Source organism: Aotus nancymaae, unplaced genomic scaffold (assembly GCF_030222135.1).
Source record: "Aotus nancymaae isolate 86718 unplaced genomic scaffold, 86718_ANA_hifiasm-v0.15.2.pri h1tg000049l, whole genome shotgun sequence".
Lineage (NCBI taxonomy): Eukaryota > Metazoa > Chordata > Mammalia > Primates > Aotidae > Aotus > Aotus nancymaae.
Window position 1 is genome coordinate 29,078,437 of NW_026988463.1, and position 27,938 is coordinate 29,106,374.

Here is a 27,938-nt window from a genome sequence, read left to right on the forward strand (position 1 = left end):
CTGTGTCAAATGAAGGGTATTTTAAATGTAAGTTTGTTGTTTCTGGTAATAGCACATGCCCAAATGAAAACCAAAAGATGGAAAAGCAGATACACTTCTTACTTGGCGAACAGTTACAACAATCAATCACTTTCTGCAATGACCATTGTATTTTCAATTTATCATGAACTACTCTGAACTTACCATGAGATGTAGCCAAAGTCAGAAGAGAAGAGACGAAGTCTGAAGAGAAGATGATATTCCTTTTTTGCAGGAGGGTAACTCCTCCAGAATCAGCATGGGAAATAAACATCCTGTTAATTCTCAGTAGGAAATATTATCGTAGTCAATTTCAACTCATTCTGAGCCGACTTAATTTTTTCATCGACTTGTTTGGTGTCATTCTCCTAAATCAAGTGTATTTAATTCCTCTTCTAGTTCATCCAAATTTTCTCCAGTGAAAGATTTTCATCAATAAGAACAGCATCAATAGCTCCATTTTCCAGTCCTCCCTTTCGTCGTCCTCTTCCAAGTCACTTCTTCCACCATTTTCAGCCCTACCTCCAGAAGCTTCGCTTAATTTGTTTTCATCTTTATCTGAAGTATATGTGCTGAATCCTTCAAGACTGGCTACAGTAATACACAGTTCATCTGCATCTCTCGGAATGTACAGGCTTACATCTATGTCATTTACACTCACTGAATCATCAACCTCATCACCACCGGTTCCCTGGGTGTAGCAAGTATCATCTGCTTCCTCATCATCATCATTGACCAGTTCAGGAAAAATTCAAACACTTTACGACCACAGATCACGAGTGCTTTCCTTGCTTTGAAGTCAGCTTTCCTTCTTTCCATATCTTGTTGAAGTTTATCAATTGTTTCTTGTCTTTTCCATTTCTCCCATGCAAGAAAAGATTCTAGAGTGATTTTGGTAACATTTGGACCTAGGGCAGAACACTATCTTTCAATTACATCTTATAATGAAATTTCATCTTCTTTCTGTTCTTTCTTTTCATCTTTTTTCAACACAAATCCAGGAATAAATGTATGATGACACATGCGAATAGCACCCCCTCTAGGGCATAGCTCAAACCAGCCATACTTGTTTTCAATAGCTTCAAGAAAATGCTTGCACACTGTTTGAGTTTTTGGTTTTTTCTTTTCTGCCTCACCGTGCATCTTGTTCACTACTTCTTCCAGCTTTTTCTCATCCCAATTATCCATAGTATCTTTTTCAAGTTCATCATTTCTTGCATCAATGTAAACACTTTTCTTTTCACATTTCTCTCCAGAGTCAAGTCATGGGAGAACTTACACTTATCTCCTTTAGCACACTGTCCTTGCTTGAAGAACGCACATACCACAGACTTGGGATCTGCACCTTGACCTATTTTTTGAGCAACTACAGGTTTGAACAGCTCATTTAGCTCCTGCAATTCTTTCTTCTTCTCATCCTTCTGCAAATTATTTTCAGCTTCACTCTATGCTGATGTGGATGTTGTTGACCTAACTTAACTTGACGTTTGACAGTCTGGATAAATTCTGTTGCTTTTGTCCTTTCTTATTCTTCAAACCCAAAGTTTTGTATTTGATAATCTCCTTTTTCTGCTCTGCCTTTTTGCCCCTGGCCTGAGCATGTTTCTTGTGGTCATTGTGGAGACAGATGACACCGGCCACACTTCAGCGCAGCTGAATACCGTCAGGGGTTCTGGCCCTGCTGCAGGAGGAGGAGGGGGATCTGGCTTAACTCACCACACTGCAGGGAAAGCAAATTGCTCCCAGTGGTTTTCTTTAGGCTTAAAAATACATGCAACTCTATTTCTCTTTCAGAATTAAAAGTGAATCTATATATTCCTCTCTCTCCTTATGTAGGACAACACTAAAATACCTTTGTTTTCCTCCTCTCCTTCTTCCTCCTACTTAATCTTTGTTTACAGAATTTTAGACACAGTTTACTGTTTCATTTTTTCTTCTTAAAATCATGCATGGCTTCTTCTCTAAGCTATATATTTGCCATTCACATTCCTTTATTTTTTCCCATCCATATCTATAGTTACAATTAAGACTGAATTCTATGCTCCAATTCTTTTAATGATTGTTGGATGTTTCTTAAACTATGACTTAGCCACTGTTCATTTCTTTATTTTGATGGATTTTTGATTAGCTAGAGTAGCTTCTTGAGCAACATATTTAATAAGTAGTATTATTTCTGAGACAGCATATCTGAGAATGTTTTCTGTTGCCTTTATACATGAATTACAGCATATCTGTATATAACATTCTTGTGTCCCAACTTCCCTCTTTAATACTGTTCAGAATTTTCTCCATTGCCTTCTTCCTGTGTGTAATACAATGGAGAGGCTTTCACCTACTCATTTTCCTCTCCTCTTTTACTTTCTCTCTTACCCCCTCACAACTTTCTTTCTTCTCCCCTCTATTCTTCATCTCCTTCTCCTCCTTTCTCTGTTGCATTTATTCCTTCCCCTTCTCCCCCTTCTTTCTCTTTCCTTTTTATCCTCTTCCTCCTTTTTCTTCTCCTTCTCACCTTCTTTCTTCTCACTTACCTCCTCCCTGTTTTTCTCCTTCCTCCTCCTCCTCCTGCTTTTCCTCCCTTTCTTTTTCACTTTTTCCTCATCTCTCCTCTCCACCTCCATTAATCCTCACACTGCTCCTTTTTCTTCCACTTTTTGTTCTCCTTTGCCTTTTTCTCTTTTCTCTCTTTTTCTTCCACTTCTTCTTTTTTCTTTTGCTCTCTCCGTTGTAGTTATCCTTACTAATGTCTTTCAACTTAAAATTTCCAGAGTTGGTTGATACGTCATTAATTATTCTTAGGATTCGGTGAGGCCTTTGTATGTGTAAACAGAAACTTGCACTTTAGTTCAATAATTTTGTCATCGACTAAATCTTTCCTTATTATTTATATCCCATTTAGTTGCATGTTGTTTCCAGGAATATTGGTTTTTCATATGTTGGTGTTATGATTCTTTCACATCTATCACATTCTGTGATCATTTTCAATTCATCTCTTTTTCCGGCTCCTTCTGGGGGAGTGCCTCAGTTTGTCTGTAAATTTTGGATGAGATTATCTTTAGTTTTCACTTGCCTTTTAACAATATTAATGACTATATAAATTATACTTATATATTTGTATTTCCCCTTCATTCTTTCTTCCTTTCACTCTGCTAGTACTTCTTTTATTTCTCAGCCAATGTTTTATGGATTTCATTTTAAAGTTTTGGTATAAAGAGTCCTTGCTGTAGTAAATTAAACCTAAAGAAAAGCAAATATTTTTAAAATTTTGGCTTTCTTTTTCTTAGCATATGTTTTTGTAACAATATATTCTTTAGTATCTTTAGCACAGTATTATATAAACATTTATCTATTATTTCTTTCATAATGAAATCTTTCTCTATGTCTCCATATTGTTGTTGTGTTTTAATTTGGAAATATATTCATGTTTTTTTCCTTATAGGTTATTGGGGTGCAGGTGGTGTTTGGTTACATGAGTAAGTTCTTTAGTGGTGATTTGTGAGACTTTGGTGTACCCATCTCCCGAGCAGTATACACTGCACTTTGTTTGCAGTCTTTTATCCCTCACCCCCCCTTAGCCCTTCCCCACACATCCCTGAGTACATTGCATTATTCTTACGCTTTTGCCTCCTCATAGCTCAGCTCCCACATATCAGTGAGAACATACGATATTTGGGTTTTCATTCCTGAGTTGCTTCACTTAGAATAATTAGTTTTTATTTAGTTTACTATTCCTTGAATGTGGAGAGCTCTTTTCATTAACAGGTAGGTTGATTCTCTTTGGATTTTTTAATAGTGTATCTGGATGCAATTAGAAACACCCTTTCAAATCTTAACCTGGGCTTGTGAGTACAGATGGAGACTGTGATATAAATTTAAATTCCCATTATCAAAACTGGACTTAGTAGAATTTTTTTTGAGTTTTTTTCCCCAGTGACAAAGTTTCATTTTCTAGCATTCTGAGTGACACAGCCTCAACAACAGTAAGAGAGTCCACTGTGTAGCTTTTTGTAACCATTTGATTTTTCTTCCTGGCATGACTATTCTCTGCTATTTACTGACAAATTACTATTGTTCAGAGACAGATGCTGGTAAACAAGGATTTCTCCATACACTGCACCCTGCAGAGCTGCAGGAACCCAGGCACTTTCCATTACTGCTGCTCTGAATTTCTTTCTCTTTAGATATAAGAGCAAATCCACTGTGATGGTGCATTTTCAAAGTAAGATGAATTTGAGTCTCCCATTGCTGCTTCCCATTAATTTTCTCCCACTCCCCAAGAAACATCCCAAATAAGTAGGTAGAAGCATTTCCTGGTTCACGTTGCATGATTCCCTGTAGTTAAAAAAAAATTGCCTTTTCAGTTTAGTAGGTATCTGAAATGATTAAGAATGAATATCCGTTCTCTCTTTATAAATGTCTTTCCTACGTTATCTTCAACTTAGAAATTTTCACCTAATGTAAAACCATTCAATAATGATTCACTTATATGAACCCTGTTCATATAAATGTTCATCATTACTGTCTTAGTCTTAGGAAACTACATTTTTTCATCTTTCTTTTTTTAAATATTTTTTCTTTTCTTTTTTTGTCCTCTGAAGTGAAGGAATTCAACCAGAGGAAACTATACATCCAAGAGAACTGAAATCTCCTAAAGAGCAGAGATGCGCTTATTAATTACTTTAAGCAATTTTTACTTTTTTCACCTGGGGTGAGTATGAGGTACGTTCATTGAAGAGGAAACATCTCACCTTTGTTCACTAAGTATTCTAAAACTGCAGAGATTACTTTCATTTCCTTTACAATTACTAATAGATGTTTACCTGCCATAATGATGACAGAAGAGTCATTTGAAGAAAGCAGCATTGGCAAGAAGTTAAACACTACAGGAACCTTTAATAATGCCTTTAGGACAGCATCATTAAATGCATTGACATCTGCATTTAGTAAATAGTTTGTTTAAAAATCCTATGTGAGTAGCATCTTACATTCAGAAAGGTCCTATTTGGCCCAGAGGCTCAGGTTGGAAGGCAGGAGGACAGTGGCATGACTAAGAAAGACAACAAGGTATAGTTGTCATGAGGATAGACACAGGAGCTTAACTGACTAGTTTCAGATCCTTTCTCTCTTACTAGCTGTGTCATCATGGAACATCACTTAACCTCTACGTATTTCTCTTTTATTATCTATATATAGGGATAACAATAGCATCTATCTCACAGGCTTATTTGGAAGATTAATCAACCTATATTAGAGTTCATAAAGTTGCGGGCACATAGAAAGGGCCATGTATCTGCTAGATATTGTCATTACTGTTGTTGACAAGGGCCTTCATGGTCAAAGGAAGAGCTTTGAGATTTGGAGTCCTGGGCTGAAGCAAGGCAGCATGCCTGGGAGATGTGGGAGAGAAGATTGCAGTCTAGGAAGTAGGCACCTCCATTTTGAAATTGTCAACACATAGCTGAACAGCATTAGAAACTATTCTGATGTTTAGTTTCTATATATGTAAAATAGGGGTGCTGATATAAACTGCAATTTAAGATGTTTGCTCTTATTTTCACTGGAAACATCAAATTTGTAAACTAAAATAAGCAGATCCTTCAAACAGATAAATTATTGTGTTAAACTAAGGAAAGACAGGCAATCTATAATTAGAGATTTGCTTTGTGTCCATAAATCCACAGTTTCAGAGGAGAAAATAGAAAGACTGAATTCACCAGAAGTCTAATTTATCCTGAAGTAGTAATCCTTCCAATCATCTCAATCTAAAGAAACAAACTTTATTAACACAAAATTTGCTATAAATCTATGATTTTAAATTTTGTACGATTTTTTGAAAAAGTCTTTTGATAAACTGAAAATTTAGATGACCTTGAGTTTGGTGGTGACTTCTTTAATACAAGACTGAAAGCATGATCCATAAAAGAAAACATTGTTAAGTTGGAATTTATTAAAATTTAACACTTCTGTGAAAGACATTGTTAAGGGAACAAGAAGACAGGTCACAGACTGGGAGAAAACCTTTATAAAACACACGTAAGGTAAATGACCTGTATTGAACATATACAAAGAAACCTTAAAACTCAACAATTAGACTGGGTGCAGTGGCTCACACCTGTAATCCAATAGTTTGGGAGGCCACGGTGGGAGGATCACCTGAGGTCAGGAGTTCTAGACCAGCCTGGCCAACATAGTGAAACCCCGTCTTTACTAAAAATATAAAAATTAGCCAGGTATAGTGGTGCATGCCTGTGATCCAAGCTACTGGGGAGGCTAAGGTAGGATAATTGCTTGAACCTGGGAGGGAGACGTTGCAGTAACCTGAGATCATGTCACTGCACTCCAGCCTGGGCCACAGAATGAGACTCTATCTCAAAAACAAAAACAAACTCTTTAAAAATTGGGCAAAAATTCTGAGCAGACACCTCATCAAAGATTTACAGATGACAAACAAACATGAAAAGATGCTCAATGTCATATCATTAGGGAATACAAATTAAAACAGTGGAATACCACTACACACCTGTTCACACAACTACAGTCCCAGATACAAATAGCACCAAATGCTGGTGAAGACATGAAGCAACAGAAGGTCTTATTCCTTGCTGTTACAGCCACTTTGGAAGACAGCTGGCAGTTTCTTACAAAACACAGGATATTCTTACCCTATAATACAGCAGTTACGCTTCTGGTATTTACCCCCCAAAATTGAGAATATGTTCCCACACAAAACTCTTTACATAAATGTTTATAGCAGCTTTATGTATAATTGTCAAAACTTGGAAGCAACTAAAGTATCTTCTACCAGGTGAATGGGTAAATCGAGTGTGGTACATCCAGACAGTGGAATGTGAGTCAGTGCTAAAAAAAAAAAAAAAAGCTATCATCTTGAAAAAACATGGTGGTTATGTGACTGCACCTTGGTAAGTGAACATTTTAAAATAAAAAGATATATGTATGGATTTTTAATAACATCTATATCAAGATCTTGGAAGATGTATTTGTGGGTAAAGTGGGGAAAATATGAACTGGGCATGGCTACTGTGGATCAATTGCTCTTTGGAGACTGAACTTAAATTCTATTTATATGTGAATCATTGCCATTTTGCCTGTGAGACTTTCATTCTTTTAATTGATATGTGCGTAGTGACATTGAACAGAAATCACAAACAGTTGGATATGATCTGAATTTATCTGACAGTCTTTTTTCTTTGACAGTACAGTGTTTTAAATTTTTTAATTTGGTATTTTGAGTGGTACCTACACTCTCCAGATTGCCCTTGGTATTATCCATTTTTTATTTTTTGTCACCTGCTGGCTTTATATTCTCACATACTCACCTTACACCATCAAGCCATTCACATTAGTAACTTCTGACACAGACAATCTGAATGACCCTTTGCAAATTAGTGGGTATGGTAAATCCTTGCTATTCAAAGTGGAGCATATAGACCAGCATCACTGGCATAAGTGAAGTCTCAGGCCTCACCTCAGATATCCTGGATCAGAATCTGTAGTGACTAGATCTTTAAGTGTTTTTAATCCACATTAATTTTGGAAAGCAGTGCCTCTGGTTAGGAAAAAAAAAATCTATAAAAATTCAGTAGCCTGAAGTGATTGGCTGCCTTTAACAAAATACATCTTAACAGAGCTACATATCAGTTCCTGCCTTCAGGACACACAAACTGGAAAAGGAAGGTGGTTTATATTAATGGGACTCATGAAAAAGAAATTGTGTGAATTTCTCTACATGTTATGATAAAGGAACAAGTGTAGGACTAGTATTTCCCTTATTAATAACTATAAAATGGGGAAATATGCTATATGTAAACATTTTGAACACAAAAAGGCACAGATAGATTGAGAGAGAAGGTAAAGATCTACCATGTGAACAGTAAGCGTAAGAAAGCTGGTGAGGCTGTATCAGTATCAGACAGAGTGGACTTTATGCCACAGACTATTACAGAGGATAGAGGGTCATTGCATAATAATAAAAGGAGTAAGTTCACCGGAGAGACAACGTATCTAAATATTTAGGCACTTAATAATGGAGCAAGAGTTTATGAGGTAAAATCTGACAAATATAGTGGGATCAATTGAAAAATCTAATATAGTCAAAATTTAACTTATTATCTTAAAAACTCACATAACAAGTATTACAAAAAAAAATTAAGGCTTTAGAAATTCTACACAATACACTCGGCTAACTTGACATAATTGACATTTATAGAACACAACACCCAAATACACAGTTTTTTAGTGTGCATGAAACATTCACCAAGAATCATCATTTTTTTGAGCTATGGAGTTAAATCGCAGTACATTTAAAAAGAGTGAAATCCCCACACCTTTCAGTCCTCTGCGGCCGCCATAGCTCCCCACTCCTTGGCAGAGACCAGAAAGTGGGACTCTCTATAATTCCACTTTCGGGTGACTAAGAAGAGGTGTTCCGGAGAGAGCCTTCGCTCCCGCCATGCTGCCAGGGCGTGTTTACTTCACCTTCACTGATGTTTCTCCCATGCCCAGTGCAGCTCCGGCCAGATACTCCTCCCTAGCTGGCGCTAGTCTCTCCATTAAGAAGTCTCCCTCCAGCCATGGCCAAGGTTTTCCTTGTGTGAAGGCCACCACCTCGTGCTCCAGGGAGTTAAGGTGAAGAGGCAAGATGGAAAGAGAGGATCAAGGAGTGAGCTGAAGCCACTGTCACTGAGAACTCTGCCTAGGAGTCTGGCATCGTGAAGAAGTTATCCTGAGTCAGTGTGAGATTCTTTATGAATTTTCTGGGAGGAGAGGAGAACTTATCTGCTGAAAACTAACCTTATGATGAAAATTCAAACAGTAAGAAGAAAAAGAACAAAGAAAAGAGAAAAATAGAAGAGGATGAAGAAACCCAGCTTGATGCTGTTGCAGAAACCAGTTTAATACATGCTGTACATGGGCCCTGTGAGACAGACCCACCACCCACAGCCAGGAAACCCTAAGGCAGAGCACCCTGTAGCCCATGTCCAGCCCTCGGGCACTCGGGAAGGGAAGAGCAAAGTGCATTAAGTTCATAAAGAGAATAAAGCAGGCTCAGGTGAGCCCAGGCCAGTGAGCCTCCAGCTGGTGTTTGTCTGCGGTGGCTGCTGGGCTCACAAACCCTCCTCAGTGTGGGCCAGACCTGCAGTGATGCCAGCCAGGTCCACAGCCTTGATCAGTTTGAGGTAGGCATGGGGCGGACGCGGTGGAGGTTGGACATCAGCTCAGAGAGGAGCAGCAGGTGCTTCTCCATCTCCCTGGTGCCCACTGCCTCCAGCACCTGCCTGCCGTCCCGGCACAGGCCACCTCCACACTGAGCACCCACTTGTGCTCAGACACAAAGATGCCACACCATGCCTGGGCCAGTCTGGCAGCCGCTCCAGCCCCTGTGGCCTGGCTCATGCTCTGGGCGCAGTGTCATCTGTGCCAGCTGCTTCTGTCTCAGACTGCTCAGGCAGGTCCTGAGACACCCACTGCCAGACGCCTGGAGGGACAGCAGGTAGGGTGGCCAGCAGTGTTAGCCTGGGGGACACTGGGCTGAGGGACCCGGACCTGCTGGGTTGCACTGATCACAGGGCTGGTTGAGTCAAGGCCTTCTCCCTCCTGAGCAACATCAGGCTGGGGCCCCAGGCTGAAACCTTTCTCGTGGCGGTGAGCTGCTCGGTGGCGGGCAGCTGGGGCAGCATGGCTGGCTCGATGTCCAGCATCTCATCCACGTGGCAGTGCGAGTGCCAGAGGCTTGAAGGGTTTGTGGGCACCGCCCTGGAGTGCTCAGTGAGCCAGGAAGGCCTTGTGGTGCTCCTTGACTCGTCCCACCATCTCTTGGCTGAAGAGAGAAGGTGCGAGGCTTGAGTTGAAGGCTGCTCCGCTGGGCTTCTGGTCTAGTCCCGGTTTGATGGTGTGCTGGGAACCTGGGAACCCGACCACCTGACACAGTCCTTGAAGGTGGGGTCCTGCAGTCCTGTCAGAAACCTTGAAAGGCAGCCTCCACGGTTCTGAAGTGGCCACGTTGCGCTCCCCAAAGCATTTGAGCATCATGTCCCGGACACCCTGCGTGACCTTGGCGAAGGTCGTCATCTTGCAGCCATTGTGGAATGTGTCCACAATGGTGTCCATGCTGCGGAACATCTTGGCCGCAGCAGCCTTGGTGGGCAGGGTGGGGCGGGGCGTGAAAGCAATGGGAAGGCAGCGCCTTCTCGCCCCATGGCGCCTTTGGGCCCCATGGCTTGTGGGCCTCTGGCACATAGGGTTCCCCAGCATTCTGGGCACCAGGCGTCCTACCCGCACGACATGAGCTCAGACACAGTGAACTTCCAGGTGTCTTGTCTGGCTGGGCTGCCAGGCGGGGCAGCTGATCTGCTGAGAGGGTGGCTTTCTTCATCTTCTTGCCCGCAGGATAGCGGGCTGGGAAGCCAGAGTCCTCCTTGACTCGGGGCTGGAAACCGCATCTGCCCACTGCCACAGCCTCCTGCACCTGTCATCCCGGTGGCGCCCTGGCGTCGGACAAGCAGCAGGCATGGCTGCAGCAACGTGTCCTGGTGCAGGCTGCAGTGGAAAGCGGCCTCCTCGCGTGGCTCCCATGGCCCCAAAACCAGGGGCGCGGCCAGCACTGCCCACATGCCCCCATCGTGTCTACATTGTCCTCCCTGGAGGCAGCTGGACCGGAGCGAGGTTCCAGGCGATGGGCCCCACAGAGACGCGCACGCAGGGCTCGGGATCCATACTCAGGCGCTGCATTACCGCGCCTTTCAGCAGCAGCTGGAACTCCTGCAGCAGAGCCTCCGGTGGGATGCTGGGGCCCGGGGATCCTGGCGACCGAATTTCCGCTTCTTGTCTTGGCCCCTGCTCCTCTTCTTGTTGTTGAATCTTTGTCACTCTACCAGGAAAAGCTCCAGGCATCCCTGTTGTCGACACTGCCTGCACGCTTAGCCGAGCTCAGGGAAGGGCGGTTCTCCCCAGGGCCCGCTGTGGGCTCACCAGGCTCAGGGGAGCCAAGGCCCTCGGGGGCCAGCAGGCCTATAAAGTGGAGTAGTGAGGCGGGCTCTGCAGGGCAGCGGGCCGGGACCCTGCGAGTGGCGGGTCAGTCTGTGCTCCAAGCTCAGCCTCTCGGATTTCCCCGGACCCATGGTTTATAAAGCACACGAATCTCATCGTGCGCACATCACCGTCACCGCCCCCGACCCGCTCCCACTCGCGCTGCAGCGGAGGGGCTGTAGGGGAGAGAGGGGCGCAGAGAGAGAAAAGCGCCAGGAGGGTGAACATCTTTTCATAAGCTTTTCGTCTGTATGCCGTCTCTGATGGGAGCCTCTTTTGGTCTTTTGTCCATTTACTAATTGGGTTGGTTGATTTCTTCTTGTTGTGTTGTAAGTGGTTTTTAATGGTCTGGATACAAGTGAGGTGTTTTGCAAATATTTTCTCCCTGTCTGTAGCGTGTTTCTCCATTCTTTTAATATTTCCTTTCCCAGAGCAAAAGATTTTATTGTAACAAAGTCACACCAATATCTTCTTTCATGGTAGAAAATTGTCTTTTAAGTACTTTAGTGTTGTACCTACAAAACCCAAAGTTACCTAAATGTTTATTCCTTTTGTCATTTTACAGAAGTTTTACAGCATTTCGATTTAAATTTAGGTCTGAAAATTGAACTCATAAAAGTACAGAGTAGAATAATGATTATCAGAAGTTATGTTGCCCGGGAGAAAATGGGAAGTTGTCCACAGGAGCAAAATTTGAGTTAAATATGAGAAAAACGTTTTGAAATCTATTGTACAGCAGGATGACTATAGTCAATAATGAGGTATTATATATTTCAAAATAACAAAAATTAAATTTCAAATGTCTAACCACAAAAATAAAATTGAGATGATTAAAAAAAGAGTAAAATCATACATAGCACGTTCTATCCCTAGAATTAATTATGTTAGAAATAAATAAACATAAAAAAAATCCAGAAACTTTACAGGGATATATAAATGACATAATATAGCCATAATATTGCTGAAGTATTAGCCACATATTATCAGCTAAAATAGTGCTTAAAGGAAAGTTTAAATCTTTAAATGCCTAGAGTAGAAACAAAAAAAAAAAAGAGCTTTGCTTAAATTCAGGATTCTTAGTTTTCTTCTTAAGAAGAAAAATAAAGAAAAGTTTACTTCGATGTAATCTGAAAGAAAAAATAGAATATGTATAACAACATAGAAAATTAGCAAAGCTTAAAGTTGGTTATTTGGTAATTTTAATAAAGCTATTAAACCCCAAGCAAGATTAACCAAGAAAAATAAGAGAAAATGGAAATTTGGTATGCCCTGTCTCTGCTTGGTGTATTTAATTTCATCTCCCAGTGGGCTTCTGTCTGCTTCTTGAACATCATGAATAGTTTTCTGCTTTTCCTAATGTTAGTTAGTCCATATCTTTAGAACACCCTTCTCTCTGCTTTTTCACCTAGCCAGTTTCACTCATCCTTCAAGTGACTGCTCAAATGTCACCTCCTCAGAATGGCCTTCCTACATACACCTCAATTTAAGTTACCTTTCTCTATTTTTTGTATGTCATAGACCCTATACTTTATTTCATAGTAATTATTACACTGCACAGTTAGGTACTTATGTGCTTACTTTTTGTTTAATATGCACCCATATCATAGACAATAAATTCATGGTGCCAAGAACTGAATTTGTATTTTCTTTATTGTATAATCAATGCTTAGCACAGTGCCTGACAGTGTATATACCCTATACATAAGTTAATTGGATTACTTAATTACTAAATGCAGACTTGTGCTTTATGGTCCACATATAGAGAATTAAGAACATTGGGTAGGATAGTTCAAGTTAAAGCTTAGCTCAGTGGATAAAATAAAGTCCTTTCTTGGTGGCAGTCATGGCTGAAGATAAATAAACACCCCTGTGAGGTGATGGATTGTGTATCCCTGAGCTGTGTCCATAACAGCTGGGAAGCCATGAATGCCTCTTATAAACTCTGAATTCATGTGTTTTGTGCTCCCTAGTCCTTGAGTTACACACTCTTTACAGCTCTGCCATGCAAAGAGGAGGTGGCTTGGTTTTTCTGTTTGGTTGGTTGGTTTTGGTTTTTCTTGTTTATTTATTTTTAGATTGAGGACAACTGCTTATGTCAGGCATACACATCAGTATCCTACTGGGCAAAGTGTTGACAGGACATCTTTTTCTAAAGGTCAAATTGGAGATTTTCCACATCTTTTAATTTTTTTTTTTACTTCTTTTTATTCTTCTATTGCTCCTGTACCCAGAGATACATTAGAATTGTATAAATGTAGTCTGCAGTTTATATACCGTTTCACTTTGAACAGTGAGATTCATGAATTGGTAGCATCCACATTTTATAGCTGTGATAAGTCATCCATACACACAACCTGGTTGTGAAATTTGTATTCCTGTTCAGGCTTATGCATCCACAATATAGTAGTGAGAATTATACAACTCAGGAAAACTAGGTTCCAAAAGGGCAAGCATTTTCTATAACTCCCATGATGGGTGCATGCCCACTTCTCTCACATCACACCCAGAACTACAGCATGTGGTTGACAAAGAAACATCAAGGGGATTGAGTCCAGCCTTCTGCAGTAGATGCTGAATTCTTAAGGAAGGGAAGGGACAGGATTTCCATGGGCTTACTCAATACACTGTGTATAAAAGATGGCCCTCCTCTAGGAATAACCTAAAGTTGACATACTCAAGGTGCTGGAAAATCCCAAATTAGTATTTCTCTTATTTCTGATATACTTTTTTTAAATTTAGTGGACTTTATTTTTTTAAGTTTTATGTTTATAGAAAACTGGAGCAGAAAGGAATAGAGTTCTCATATATTCATCTTTTATTCCCCCCATTTTCCCCTATTGTTATTATTTTTTATTTATATTAATTTAAGGGGTACAAGTGCAGCTTGGTTACATGGATATATTGTGCAGTGATGAAGTCTGGGCTTTTAGTCTTACCATCCCTCAAGTAATGCACATTGTACCCATTAAGTAATTCCTCCTTGTCACCTCCCTCCTACTCTCCCACTTTTCAGAGTCTCTAGTGTCTATTATTTCACTCTCTTTGTCCATGTATATGTATTATTTAGTTTTTACTTACAACTAAAATGAATATGTGAAATTTGACTTTGTGTTTCTGAGTTATTTCACTTACAGTAATATTCTCTGGTTCTATCAGTGTTACTGCAAAATATATGATTTCGTTCTTTTTGACAGCTGAATAATATTCCACTTTATATATACCACATTTTCCATGTCTAGTTACCAGTTGATGGCCATTTAGGTTGATTTTGTATCTTTGCTATTGTGAATAATGCTGCAATGAACAGTTATCTTTTTGATATAGTGATTTATTTTCCTTTTGTTAGATATCCAGTAGTGGGATCAAATGACAGTTCTATCCTTAGTTCTTAGAGAAATCTTCATACATTTTTTCATAAAGGTTGTACTAATTAATTAACATACATTCCTGCCAACAGTATATAAGTGTTCCCTTTTCTCCACATCCTCGCCAACTTGTTACATTTGTCATTTTAGTAATAGCCATTCTTATTGGCGTAAGATAGTAACTCACTATGGGTTTAATTTACATTTCTCTGATAATTGGTGATGTTGAGCAGTTTGTCTGGTTTCTTGGTCATTTGTACGTTTTCTTTTGAAAAAATTTGTTCATTTCCTTTACCCACTTTTTAATGAGGTTCTTTGTTTTGCTGTTGAGTTATTTGACTTCTTTGTAAATTCTGGAAATCAATCACCTATTGGATGCATGGTTTGCAAATATTTATTTTCTCCCATTTTGTATGTTGTTTGTTCACTCTGTTGAGGTCTTAGACATAAATTATTTGCCCAGACCAATGTCTGGTTTTCCCTCAGCTTTTTTCTAGTATTTCTGTAGTTTCAGTCTTACACGTTAGTCTTTGATTTATCTTGAGCTGATTTTTGTATGTAGTGGTCCAATTTCATTCTTTTGCATTTGGCAATTCAATTTTCTCCACACCATTTATTGAAAAGTGTATGTCCTCACCAGAGACAGCCATCAAAGCCCACGTGTCCCAGGAATGGACCTGCCTCTGTCTCCCTGCCAGTTCAGTCATTGTCCAAAAGCAGCCTCCAGGAAGCATGACTTCAAAAATGGATTTCAGATTGTAGCAGCCAGGGCCTCTGATCTTAGATGGCCTGTGAGCATGTTCCTTTGCCTGTCCCAGCACACACCTGCCATGTTCTCAAATGCTCAAAATTCATTTATGTTCAAAGTCATAAAATATAGAATGATGCTTCCATGATCTTACTCAGACATCAGCAGTGTAATGGTTTTAAAAAAGGCATTTTCTCATTCAGGTTTTCCTAATTACTAATATATTTAAGTTAAGTTATTGCAGGCTGTATTTTTCACTTGTGGCTCAATATGGCTGTTTTTATTTTGAAGGAGAAAAGCTATGCTAGTATTTAACCTGTCTGTTGTCCTGGCAGCTTGGAGAGGAGTTGGGGAACTTGCTGAGTGAGACTCCCGTTGCCTCCAGTGAGAGGAGCTTGTAGACATTCTTAATTTGCTAATTTGGCCTTTTTGCTAAAAAAAATTGCTTCCCAATTATCTCAATTTATAATTCTCCTAAGATTGAATTACTCCATATCTCCAAATAACAAGCATCGTCCATTTGTTAGAGACACATGCCTAAGTTTATTGCTTCAGGAATTGTCATTTTTACTGTCCTGTATCATGTATTTATCTAATATGTTAGATCATTTCCACCAGCACATAAGCATGCTCTAAAGCCTCCTGTGCTTAGGGCAAAAGTCCTTCTTACACCCATGCTTCCTTCTAGCTAGTGTCCCATTTCTGTGGTCTCCTTTAAGAGTGGAACCCTGAGTTGGGTGCGGTGGCTCACGCCTGTAATCCCAGCACTTTGGGAGGCCGAGGCGGGTGGATCATGAGGTCAAGAGATTGAGACCATCCTGGTCAACATGGTGAAAGCCCGTCTCTACTAAAAATACAAAAAAAAATTAGCTGGGCATGGTGGTGCGCGCCCGTAATCCCAGCTACTCAAGAGGCTGAGGCAGGAGAATTGCCTGAACCCAGGAGGCGGAGGTTGCGGTGAGCCAAGATCGCGCCATTGCACTCCAGCCTGGGTAACAAGAGCGAAACTCCGTCTCAAAAAAAAAAAAAACATACAAGGCAATAACTAGTGAGATAAATAGAATAGTACCTCATTTTTCAATACTAATGTTGAATGTAAATGCTTTAAAATGCTCTACCTAAAAAAGAGAATGTCAGAGTGGATGAGTTGACTAACCAAGTATATGCTACCTTCAGGAGACTCACCTAACACATAAGAACTCACGGAGCCGCCCTTCCCCTGGCGGCTGCGGCCGGAGGGAGCGGAGGCGAGCGGGAGGCGAGCTCCATGGAGAGCGGCGGACGCTCCTGCTGAGGCGGCGCCTTCATCTCGGCAGCTGGGCTCCAGTGACCTGGGCTCCAGTGACCCGGGCTCGCGCCCCGTCCCGCCCGCGTCAGTGCGGCCGCCCGCCCTGGGACTAACCAGCCTCGCCTCTCCTCCTGCACCGACCAGCGCGCCCGGCTCCCCTGCGCCCGACTCACCCTCGCCCCCGCTTCCCGGCGGGGTGGCGGCGCCCGAGTCCTCGAGGCGGCGGCCGGAGCAGCAGCGGCAGCAGGGGCCCGCCTCTATGATGAAGTTCAAGCCCAACCAGCGGACCTACGACCGCCAGGGCTTCAAGAAGCGGGCGGCGTGCCTGTGCTTCCGGAGCGAGCAGGAGGACGAGGCGCTGCTGGTGAGTAGCAGCCGGTGCCCAGACCAGTGGATTGTCCCATAAACTTGGCGGTGCTGCCGTGAGGGAAGTTTATGAGGCTGGAGTCAAAGGAAAACTATGCAGACTTCTGGGCATATTTGAGCAGAACCAAGACCGAAAGCACAGAACATATGTTTATGTTCTAACAGTCACTGAAATATTAGAAGATTGGGAGGATTCTGTTAATATAGGAAGGAAGAGAGAGTGGTTCAACGTAGAAGATGCAATCAAAGTTCTCCAGTGTCATAAACCTGTATATGCAGAGTATCTGGAAAAGCTAAAGCTGGGTTGTTCCCCAGCCAATGGAAATTCCACGGTCCCTTCCCTTCCAGATAAATGCCTTGTTTGTAACCACGGCACAGACCTCTGGGTTGCCATCTACTGTAAGATAGAGAGAACTGGGAAGGCGTCTCGCACCATGTGCAGTCTCATAGGGAGAGGCTTCTTTCTTTTCCTCGTCAAACTTCTGAATGACGCTTGCAAACTGTCTGAATTTGCCATGCAAAGTTTTCAAACAATTTGCATGCTTTTCAGATGCTTTCAAATCTTTTTTAAAAAATAGTGTAAAATATTTCAATAAGCGAAAGCCATGTGGAATTTTTTTTAGATGCCTAACTGTGCCACACCCCACAACCCCCTATATTATTTTGGTTATCTATTTCTCACAGCATGTTTTCAGGTTTTCGTCCATTTGACATCAGTCTGTGGTTTGTTTTGTCATCAGATTACTTGTGGGTATACTTCCCCCAAAATTGTTTTCTCATTCACAGTATTAGCATATTCAGCAAATCCATCTGTCGTGGCAATGAAAAATACTATTGGTATTAAACAAATCCATTCACCCCAAAACTTGTTTTATAGGATTACAATTTTAATTCAAATTTTCCAGATTTGGCCTACTTCTGTATGATCCAATAATTATTTTGTCAAAGGGCTTAATTTGTCATTTTTGGGGATTTGTCGACTTGATTTGTCTGAATTTTCACAACTGGTATTATGTCACTAGCTATCTGATATGGCTATTTCCCTTATAACTCAATAGTACCTTAACACAAAGTATAACTCTGTAGAGTTGGTGAATATTTTAGGGAAATGTTAGCAAAATGCATGTAGTAAAGACATCATGAAAATTGTATTCATGGAATTTGATTTAGCATGCTCAATTGCCAGTTCTCATTATCGATACTCTCTTTTTACACAGAGTATCTTAGAACCATAGTTCCTTCAATGTTAATTGCTCTTAAAATGTATTCTCAGTTATTTAGTCTAGTGGCCCCCCATAGGAGTGGAGTCTTGAAATCTAACTTTAAATTCCAGTCAGTGATTGGATCACCATTGAGTAAAACGGCCTTCCTGTTCAGCTGTTAGAGACTGAAGATTGTTAGGGCACCTTAGAATGTCTCATCTTTTCTAGGTTGTCAACGGGTACTATTTGTCACATAACTTCGAGGCACTAGAACATATCTGAACTAAGAATTAAATCTTTTACTTTATACTCACTTAAAATCAAGAATCCCATCTAAAACACATAGGTACCTTACCTGAAACTCTGCACTTCCCCAACCAGGGCAGAAATGAGGTGGGAGAAGCTTGACTAAGATGAGGGGTGGGGGAAAAGTAAAAGATCATTTTTTATATAGACTTCAGTCCTTTGTAAATATTGCAACTGAATATACAGTAGAAAAAAGTATAGTTAAAACATTTGTTGTACAAAGTAACCTTTAAAAATATAGTTACTGCTAAAAATAGAGCGCTGTTACACTTCAGGAAAATTGGTGCCGTTCTGAAAATGAGATCTTGTGCCATAAATACAGCTAAACTAAATATAAATGTTCACAAATTAATGCTGTCAAAGGAATGAGTAAAACAGAAAAACTTTTAACCAGCGACATTTCATTCTAAAGTACGTAGTGTGATCAAACATGATCGTCCAGAATTTTTATATTTTTTCTTTGTATAGAGTTACATATTCTGGGTGTTCTTTTATAAAGGAAACATTTTAAATCCCACAAATTGATACTTTCTATCTTCAATGGGCCAAGAATTTTTTGGTCAGTAATCTCTGAAATTTCCTTAAATTATATACTTAGCATAGCAGACAAACTGGATTGTTTTTGTATATAAGACTGCTTCCACCTGAAATGCTGTCATCAGTAATGGGGGGTGGGGGCGTGCATATCTTGTACATGATATTCTTAGAGGTAATAAGGTAATAATGCATGAACTTATTTTATAAACTCTTGGACTATGTATTTGAAATGTAAAATATGTACAGTATTAATGTCAGCCATCTCTTTAAAGTTAGCCTATAAATATTGTTGTATAATTTTCTTTGGTCAGAAACATTTGGACTAAATAGTGACACTCAGTCAGGATTTTCAGTGCCATTTAGCAAACCTTCTTTAGTCTATGCAACTAGCAAAAATCTGCATAATGCAACAATACAATTTTCACACTTTAAATTTTATGATTCTTCTGGAACCCAGTCTAGCAAAATTAGAGGAAAGGCCCTAGGAATATTTATGTCTGTTAAATAGTTAACTCTACTGAATATAACAAATAGTGTCTACTATCTCAATCCTCCAAAGTTTGCAGTGTTGGGACTGTCATTTGTGATTTTTTTTTTTTTTTGGTGGGGTAGTTGAATACAATTGGGCAGCTCAATTTTTCAGTTTCATGTGCCTCCCAAACAAAAAACAGAAAAGTAGTTTTCTGCATTGACTTGAAGATATACTGTCCTGCATGGTGTTATTTTCTAAACAGATGACATTTTCCAACCAGGCACATGCCATCCAATTTTCTGTCAATCACACTGTTATATATATGATGCAGCAGAACTGAAGGGGAAAAATGATTGTTGTATACACTGAATTGCTTTGCATGGTCTCATTTGAGATACTTGGTGTAAGAATCTTGACTTTTTTGTATTTGGAAACATCAAATAAAAATGGAAAAAATGAAAAAATAAAAGAACTCACATAAACTTAAGGTAAGAGGGTTGAAAAGATATTCCATGCAAATGGACACCAAAAGTGAGCAAGAGTAGCTAGTCTTTCAAGCAACAACAATTAAAAAGGCAAAGAGGTACATAACATAATAAAATTATTAGTCCAACAGAATATCACAATCCTAAATAGACATGCACCTGATGTTAGAGATAACAAATTTATAAAACAATTGCTACCAGATCTAAGAAATGAGATAGACAGCAACACAGTAATAGTGGGGACTTCAATATTCCACTGATAGCACTAGACATGTCATTAAGTTAAAAAGTAAAGAAAGAAAGAATGGACTTAATCTATACCTAGAACAAACAAACTTTTAAAAAATGTTTTTGTTTCCATAAGTTTTGGATAAACAGATGGTATTTGGTTACATGCGTAAGTTCTTTAGTGGTGAGTTGTAATATTTTGGTGCACCCATCACCCAAGCAGTATACACTGAACCCAATTTGTAGTCTTTTATCTCTCAGCCCCTTTCCAACCTTTCCCCCTGTGTCATTCTTATATCTTTGCATCCTCATAGGTTAGTTCCCACTTGTGAGTGAGAACATATGATGTTTGGTTTTCCATTCCTGAATTACTTCGTTAGAAATTAAGTGAAGTAATTTCTAATCCCATCCAGGTTGCTGCGAATGCCATTAATTCATTCCTTTTTATGGCTGAGTAGTATTCCATCGTACACACAGACACACACACACACACACACACACACATATCACAGTTTCTTCATTCATTTATTGATTGATGGGTGTTTGGGTTGATTCCACATTTTTGCAATTGCAAATAGAACAAATAGACTTTACAGGTATTTTCAGAACATTCTACTACCCAACGACTGCAGGATATACATTCTATTCATCAGCACATGGAACATTTGCCAAGGGAGACCATATGATACACCACAAAACAGGTCTCAATAAATTTAAGAAAATCAAAATTATATCAAATACTCTCTTAGACCACAGTGGAGTAAAATTAGAAATCAACTTTAAAAGGAACCCTGAAAACCACATAAATACATGGAAATTAAATAACTTGCTTATGAATGATCATTGGGTCAACAGTAAAATCAAGATGAAAATTAAAAAGTTCTCACACTAAATAATAATAGTAACACAAGCTATCAAAACATCTGTAATACAGCAAAAGCGGAGCATTGAATGCTTACATCAAAAAGTCTAAAGGAGTAAAAATAGGCAATCTAAGGTCTTCCCTAAAGAAACTAGAGAAACAAGAACAAAATAAACCCAAACCCAACAGAAGAAAAGAAGTAACAAAGATCAGAGCAGAACTAAATTAAATTAAATCATAAAACAATATAAAAGATAAATAAAACAAAAAGCTGATTCTTTGAATACATAAACAAAATTGATAGTTAATAAGATTAACAAAAAATGAAGAGGGAAGATGTGAATAAGCTTAATTAGACATGAAACAGGAGACATTATAACTGACACCACAGAAATACAAAAGAGCATTCAAGGCTACTATGAATAGCTTTACTCACGTGAAGTAGCAATCCTAGAGGAGATGGATGAGTTCCATCCATGAAAATATACCACCAGGAAGAATTAGAAACTCTAAAAAGACCAATGACAAGCAGTAAGATTAAAATGCTAATAAAAAAATTGTCAACAAAAAATGTTCTTTACAGCTGAATTATCTCATATATTCAAAGAAGAATTGGCACCAATCCTATATACATTATTCCAAAATACAGAGAAGAGGGAATCCTCCCTAAATCACTCTATGAAGCTAGTATTTCCTTAATACTAAAACCAGGAAAAAACATAGTAAACAAAGAAGACTACAGACCAATATCTCTGATGAACATAGATGCTGGATTCTTAAACAAAATACTAGCTAATCAAATCCAACAGCACATTAAAAAGACAATCCACCATGAACAAGTGGATTTCATACCAGGGGTGCAGGAATGGTTTAACATCCACAAGTCAATAATGTTAGACACCACATAAACAGAATTTTTTAAAAAATGACAAGATCATCTCAATAGAAATAGAAAAAGTGTTTGACAAAATCTAGCATTCTTTTATAATTAAAACCCTCATCAAAATTCACATAGAAGAGACTAACCTTAAGGTAATAAAAATCATTTATGACAAATCCACAGCCAACATTATACTGAATTAGAAAAAGTTGAAACCCCCCCATCCAAGAACTAGAATAATACAAAGATGTCCACTTTCACTACCTCTATTCAACATCGTACTATAAATCCTAATCAGAGCAATCAGACAAGAGAAAGAAATAAAGGGCATCAGATTAATAAAGAGAAAGTCAATCTGTTACTGTTTAATGATGATACGACTGTACATCTAGAAAACCTGAAAGACTCCTCTAAAAAGCTCGTAGAACTGATGAATGAATTTAGTAAACTTTCAGGATACAAAATTAATGTATACAAATAGGTAGCACTGCTACACACCAATAGTGACCAAGCTGAGAATCAAATTAAGGACTAAACTCATGCCTATAATCCCAGCGCTTTGGGAGGCTGAGGTGGGTGGATCACGAGGTCAAGAGATCGAGACCATCCTGGCCAACATGGTGAAGCCCCGTCTCTACTAAAAATTCAAAAATTAGCTGGGCATGGTGGCATGCGCCTGTGGTCCCAGCTACTTGGGAGGCTGAGGTGGAAGAATCACTTGAACCTAGGAGGCGAAGGTTGCAGTGAGTCAACATTGCACCACTGCACTCCAGCCTGGCGACAGAGCAAGACTCCATCTCAAAAAATAAAAAGAACTAAACCCCATTTACAATAGCTGCAATAAATAATAAATAAATAAATAATAAAATAATTAGGAATATATCTAACTGCGGATGGGAAGGACCTCTGCAAGGAAAAGTACAGTACATTGTTGAAAGAAATAGATGACACATACAAATGGAAACGCATTCCATACTCATGAATGGGTAGAATCAATATTGTAAAAATGACCATATTCCCAGAAGCAATCTACAAATTCAATGAAATTCCCATCTAAGTACCATTAGAATTCTTCTCAGAACTGAAACAAATAATCCTAAAATCCATATGGAACTAAAAAAGAGCCCACGTGGCCAAAGCATGACTTAAAAAAAAAAATCTGGAGACATTATATTACCCAACTTCAGACTGTATTTTAAAGCCAAGGTATTAGTCCATTTTCATGCTGCTAATAAAAACATACTCAAGACTGGGTAATTTATACAGGAAAGAGGTTTAATGGACTTACAGTTCCACATGGCTGGAGAAGCCTCACAATCATGGCAGAAGGCAATGAGGAGCAAGTCACGTCCTTCATGGATGGCAGCAGGCAAAAATAGAGAGCTTGTGCAGGGCAACTTCTCCTTATAAAACCATCAGATCTCATGAGACTTATTCATTATCACAAGAACAGCACAGGAAAGACCCACCCCATGATTCGATTACCTACCACTGGGTCCCTCCCACAACATGTGGAAATTGTGCAAGCTACAATTCAACATAAGATTTGAGTGGGGACACAGCCAGACTGTCTCAGCCATTTTCACCCAAATAGCATGGTACAGGTACAAAAATAGGCACATAGACCAATGGAACAGAATAGAGAACCCAGAAATAAAGCCAAATATTTACAGTCAAATAACCTTTGACAAAGCAAACAAAAGTATAAAGTGAAGAAAGTGTACCATATTTAACAAATGATGCTGGGATAATTGCCAACCCACATATAGAAGAAGGAAACTGGATACTCATTTCTCACCTTATACAAAAATCAACTTAAGACAGATCAAAGACTTAAATCTAAGAAATGAAAACAAATCTTCTAGAAGATAACATTGGAAAAACCCTTCTGGACATTGGCTTAGGAAAAGACTTTATGACCAAGAACCTAGATGCAAATTCAACAAAAACAAAGATAAATAGATGGGACTTTATTAAATTAAAAAGCATCTGTACGGCCAAAGAAAATAGTCAGCAGAGTAAACAGATGACCCATAGAGTGGGGCAAAATCTTCTCAAACTGTGCATCCAACTAAGGTCTAAAATCCAGAATCTGCAAGGAACTCAAATAAATCAGAAAGAAAGAACAAACAAAGCCATCATAAAGTGGGCTAAGGACATAAACAGATGACTCACAAAAGAAAATATACAAATGCCCCAGAAACATGAAAAAATGCTCCACATCACTAATGATCAGGGAAATACAAATCAAAACTGCAATGTGTTACCACCTTACTCCTGCAAGTATGGCAATAATCAAAAAATTATATTAGCATGGAAGTGGTGAAAAGGAAACACATTTATGCTGCTGATGGGAATGTAAACTAGTACAACCACTATGAAAAATAGTGTGGACATTCCTTAAAGAATTAAAAATAGATCTACCGTTTGACCTAGCAATTCTACTAATGGATATCTACTCAGAGGAAAAGCAATCATTAAATGAAGAAGAAACATGTGGGGAGTTCTGCCAAGATGGCTGAATAGGAACAGCTCCAGAGTGCAGTTCCCAGCAAGAGCAATGCTGTGGGCATGCGATCTCCACATTTCCAACCGAGGTACCAAATGCATCTCAATGGGACTGGTTGGACAGTGGATGTAGCCCAAAGAGGGTGAGCCAAGGCAGGATGGGGTGCTGCCTCACCTGTGAAGTGCAATGGACCAGAGGACTCCCCCCAACCCAACGGAGCCCATTGGGGGCTTTTCAAGCCACTCTGGCACTGCGATTCAGATACTGCGCTTCTCCCATGGTCCTTACGGCCCACAGACCAGGAAATTCCTGCCAGCCAACAAATGCTCTGGGTTTCCAGCATGGCTGTTTCAGTCAGCACTGTGAGTTTCCCACACAAAAACCCACACAAATTGGGGCAACTGTTTTAACTGGTTCCTGGAATGCCTACAAGACAGAGCTGACATTCCCCTGAAAAGGGGGGCTGAAGGCAGGGAGCCAAGTGACCTGGCTTAGTGGGTCCCTACCCCACAAAGACCAGCAACCTGAAATGCACTGGCTTGAGAGTTTTGCAGCCAGTGCATCAGTTTGAGCTCGACCCAGGATGGTCAAGCTCCATTGGAAGAAGGGCGTCCACCATTACTGAGGCAGTCTGCCATTACCAAGGCAGTCTACCATTACCAGACATACAAAGAGGAGCTGGTACCATTCCTTCTTAAATTTTTCCAAACCTTACAAAAAGAGGGAATCCTCCCTAACTCATTTCATGAGACCAACATGATCCTGATACCAAAACCTGCCAGAGATACAACTAAAAAAGAAAGTTTCAGGCCAATATCCAGGATGAACTTGGATGCAAGAAAATTCAATAAAATACTGGCAAATGAAATGCAACAGCACCTCAAAAAGCTTATCCATTACGACCAAGTAGACTTCATCCTGGGGATGCAAGTCTTGTTCAACATATGCAAATCTACAAATGTAATCCATCACATAAACAGAACCAAAGACAAAAACCACATGATTACTCAATAGACATAGAGAAGGGCTTCAATGAAATCCAACAGCCCTTTATGCTAAAAACTCATAATAAATAAGGTATTGATGGAGCATATCTCAAAACAATAAAAGCTATTTATGACAAACTCACAGCCAATAACATACTGAACGGGAAAAACCTCGAAGCATTCCCTTTAAAAACTGGCACTAGACAAGGGTGCCCTCTCTCACCACTCCTATTCAACACAGTATTTAGTTCTAGCCAGAGCAATCAGGCAAGAAAAAGAAATAAAATGTATTCAATTAGGAAAAGAGGAAGTCAAATTGTCTCTATTTGCAGACTACATGCTTGTATATTTAGAAGACCACATCATCTCAGCCCAAAATCTCAAGGTGATAAACAACTTCAGCAAAGTCTCAGGATACAAAATCAATGTGCAAAAATCACAAGCATTCCTATATACCAATTACAGACAAACAGAGAGCCAAATCATGAGCCAACTCCCATTCACAATTGCCACAAAGATAATAATATACCTAGGAATACAGCTAACAAAGAAAGTAAAGGACCTTTTCAAGGAGAACTACAAACTACTGCTCAAGGAAATAAGAGAGGACACAAACAGATGGAGAAATATTTTATGCTCATGATTAGGAAGAATCAATATTGTGAAAATGGCCATACTGCCCAAAGCAATTTGTAGATCCAGTGCTATCCCCATCAAACTACCATTGACCTTCTTCACAGAACTGGAAAAAAACACCTTAAACTTCATATGGAACCAAAAAAGAGCCTGCATGGACAAGAAAATCCCAAGAAAAAAGAACGAAGCTGGAGGCATCACACTACCTGACTTCAAACTAAATACAAGGCCACAGTAATCAAAAGAGCATGGTACTGGTACCAAAACAGAGATATAGACAAATGGAATAGATCAGAGGCCTTGGAAGTAACATCCCACATCTATAACCATCTGATGTTTGACAAACCAGACACAAACAAGCAATGGGGAAAGGATTCTCTGTTTAATAAATGGTGTTGGAAAAATTGACTAGCCATATGCAGAAAGCTGAAACTGGACCCCTTCCTTACACCTTATAAAAAATTAACTCCAGATGGATTAAGGATTTAAACATAAGACTTAACACCATAAAAACCCTAGAAGACCACCTAGGCAATACCATTCAGGACATAGGTATAGACAAGGACTTCAAGACTAAAACACCAATGGCAACAAAAGTCAAGATAGACAAATGGAATCTAATTAATTAAGCTCTTAAGAGCTTCTGCACAGCAAAAGAAACTATCACTAGAGTGATCCAGCAACCAACAAAATGGGAAATAACTTTTGCAATCCACCTATCTGACAAAGGGCTATATTGAATTCAATAGTTTTTATCTAGTAATTCCAATGCAGTGTGTGTAAAGATGGATGTCTTATTTTCATTCTAATTGAAAGAACACGTCAATTGCTGAATCTCCCAAAGAGTATTTGTTTGTAATTTGAATAACATATAATTGGAAAATTTTTAAGGCATAAATTGACATACAATATCCTTTTTTTGGTTATTTTATCTGCCATAGTTGAGTTCTTAAAAATATCATATTTTCGAGTGTTTTTTTTTTGTAATTTGTACCTATTGTGATATTTTTACTCTGGGACTATATTTGTTATTCTCATAAATATTGTTATTAATTGTTACTAATCTCTGGCATTGCCCGACTCTCTAGTCCAACTACTAATACTACATAACAAATGAATTCACATATAATGGCTCAAAACTACTATTTTATTTTATTATATTCACACATTCTATGCATCAGGAATTCAGGCAAGACCTAGCAGCAATGGCTTTTTCCTTTGCCCCATGATATTTGTTTTCAGCTGAGAAGACTGAATTGTTCAGGGTACTGCAATAACTGAGAAGTACATGATCATGTGGATTCCTCCCTTCCTCATATGTCTGGTGGTTAATGTTAGTTGTTGTTTGGAAATCAGGGCACTTGCATATGGTCTCTCCACATATCCTAAGCTTTGATAGAGAATGGTGTCTTCAGTTAGTCAGACATCTTAAATGGCAACTCAGGGCTCCAAATTTGAGTGTCTTAACAATTAAGGCAAATGATTTTTCTATCACAAATCAGACAAGCATCTCAATCAATATACACACAGAGTACACTTAATAATTTAAAACAAAGTCCAGATGTGGTGGCTCACACCTGTAATCCCAGCACTTTGGGTGGCTGAGGCCGGTGGATCACAGTCAGGAGTTTGAGACCAGCCTGGTCAATATGGTAAAACCCATCTCTAATAAAAAATAAAAAAAATTAGCTGGGTGTGGTGGTGCATACCCGTCATCCCAGCCAGTCTGAAGGCTGAGGTAGGAGAATCACTTGAACATGGGAGTCGGAGGTTGTAGTGAGCTGAGATTGCACCACTGCACTCCAACCTGGGTGACAGAGTGAGACTCTATATAAAATAATAATAATAATAATAATTTAAAACAAGTAATTTTATTATCTATTTTTTTCAAACACCAGCCATGGAAAAGAAATAAAATTTTCTTAGAAAAATGATCTTTCTCATTTTCTCACTATCTAAAGCCATCCACCCCCAATAATTGACTGAACACCACTTATCACTCTACTC

The 27,938-nt window shown here is 39.4% G+C and overlaps 2 pseudogenes; one reads left to right on the plus strand and one right to left on the minus strand.

Moving 5' to 3' along the window:
• Positions 1 to 378: 378 nt before the first annotated feature.
• Positions 379 to 1,274, minus strand: LOC135269110 (zinc finger CCCH domain-containing protein 15-like; annotated as a pseudogene).
• Positions 1,275 to 16,721: 15,447 nt separating this feature from the next.
• On the plus strand, positions 16,722 to 17,236 carry LOC105707708 (diphosphoinositol polyphosphate phosphohydrolase NUDT4B-like; annotated as a pseudogene).
• The last annotated feature ends 10,702 nt before the right edge of the window (positions 17,237 to 27,938 follow it).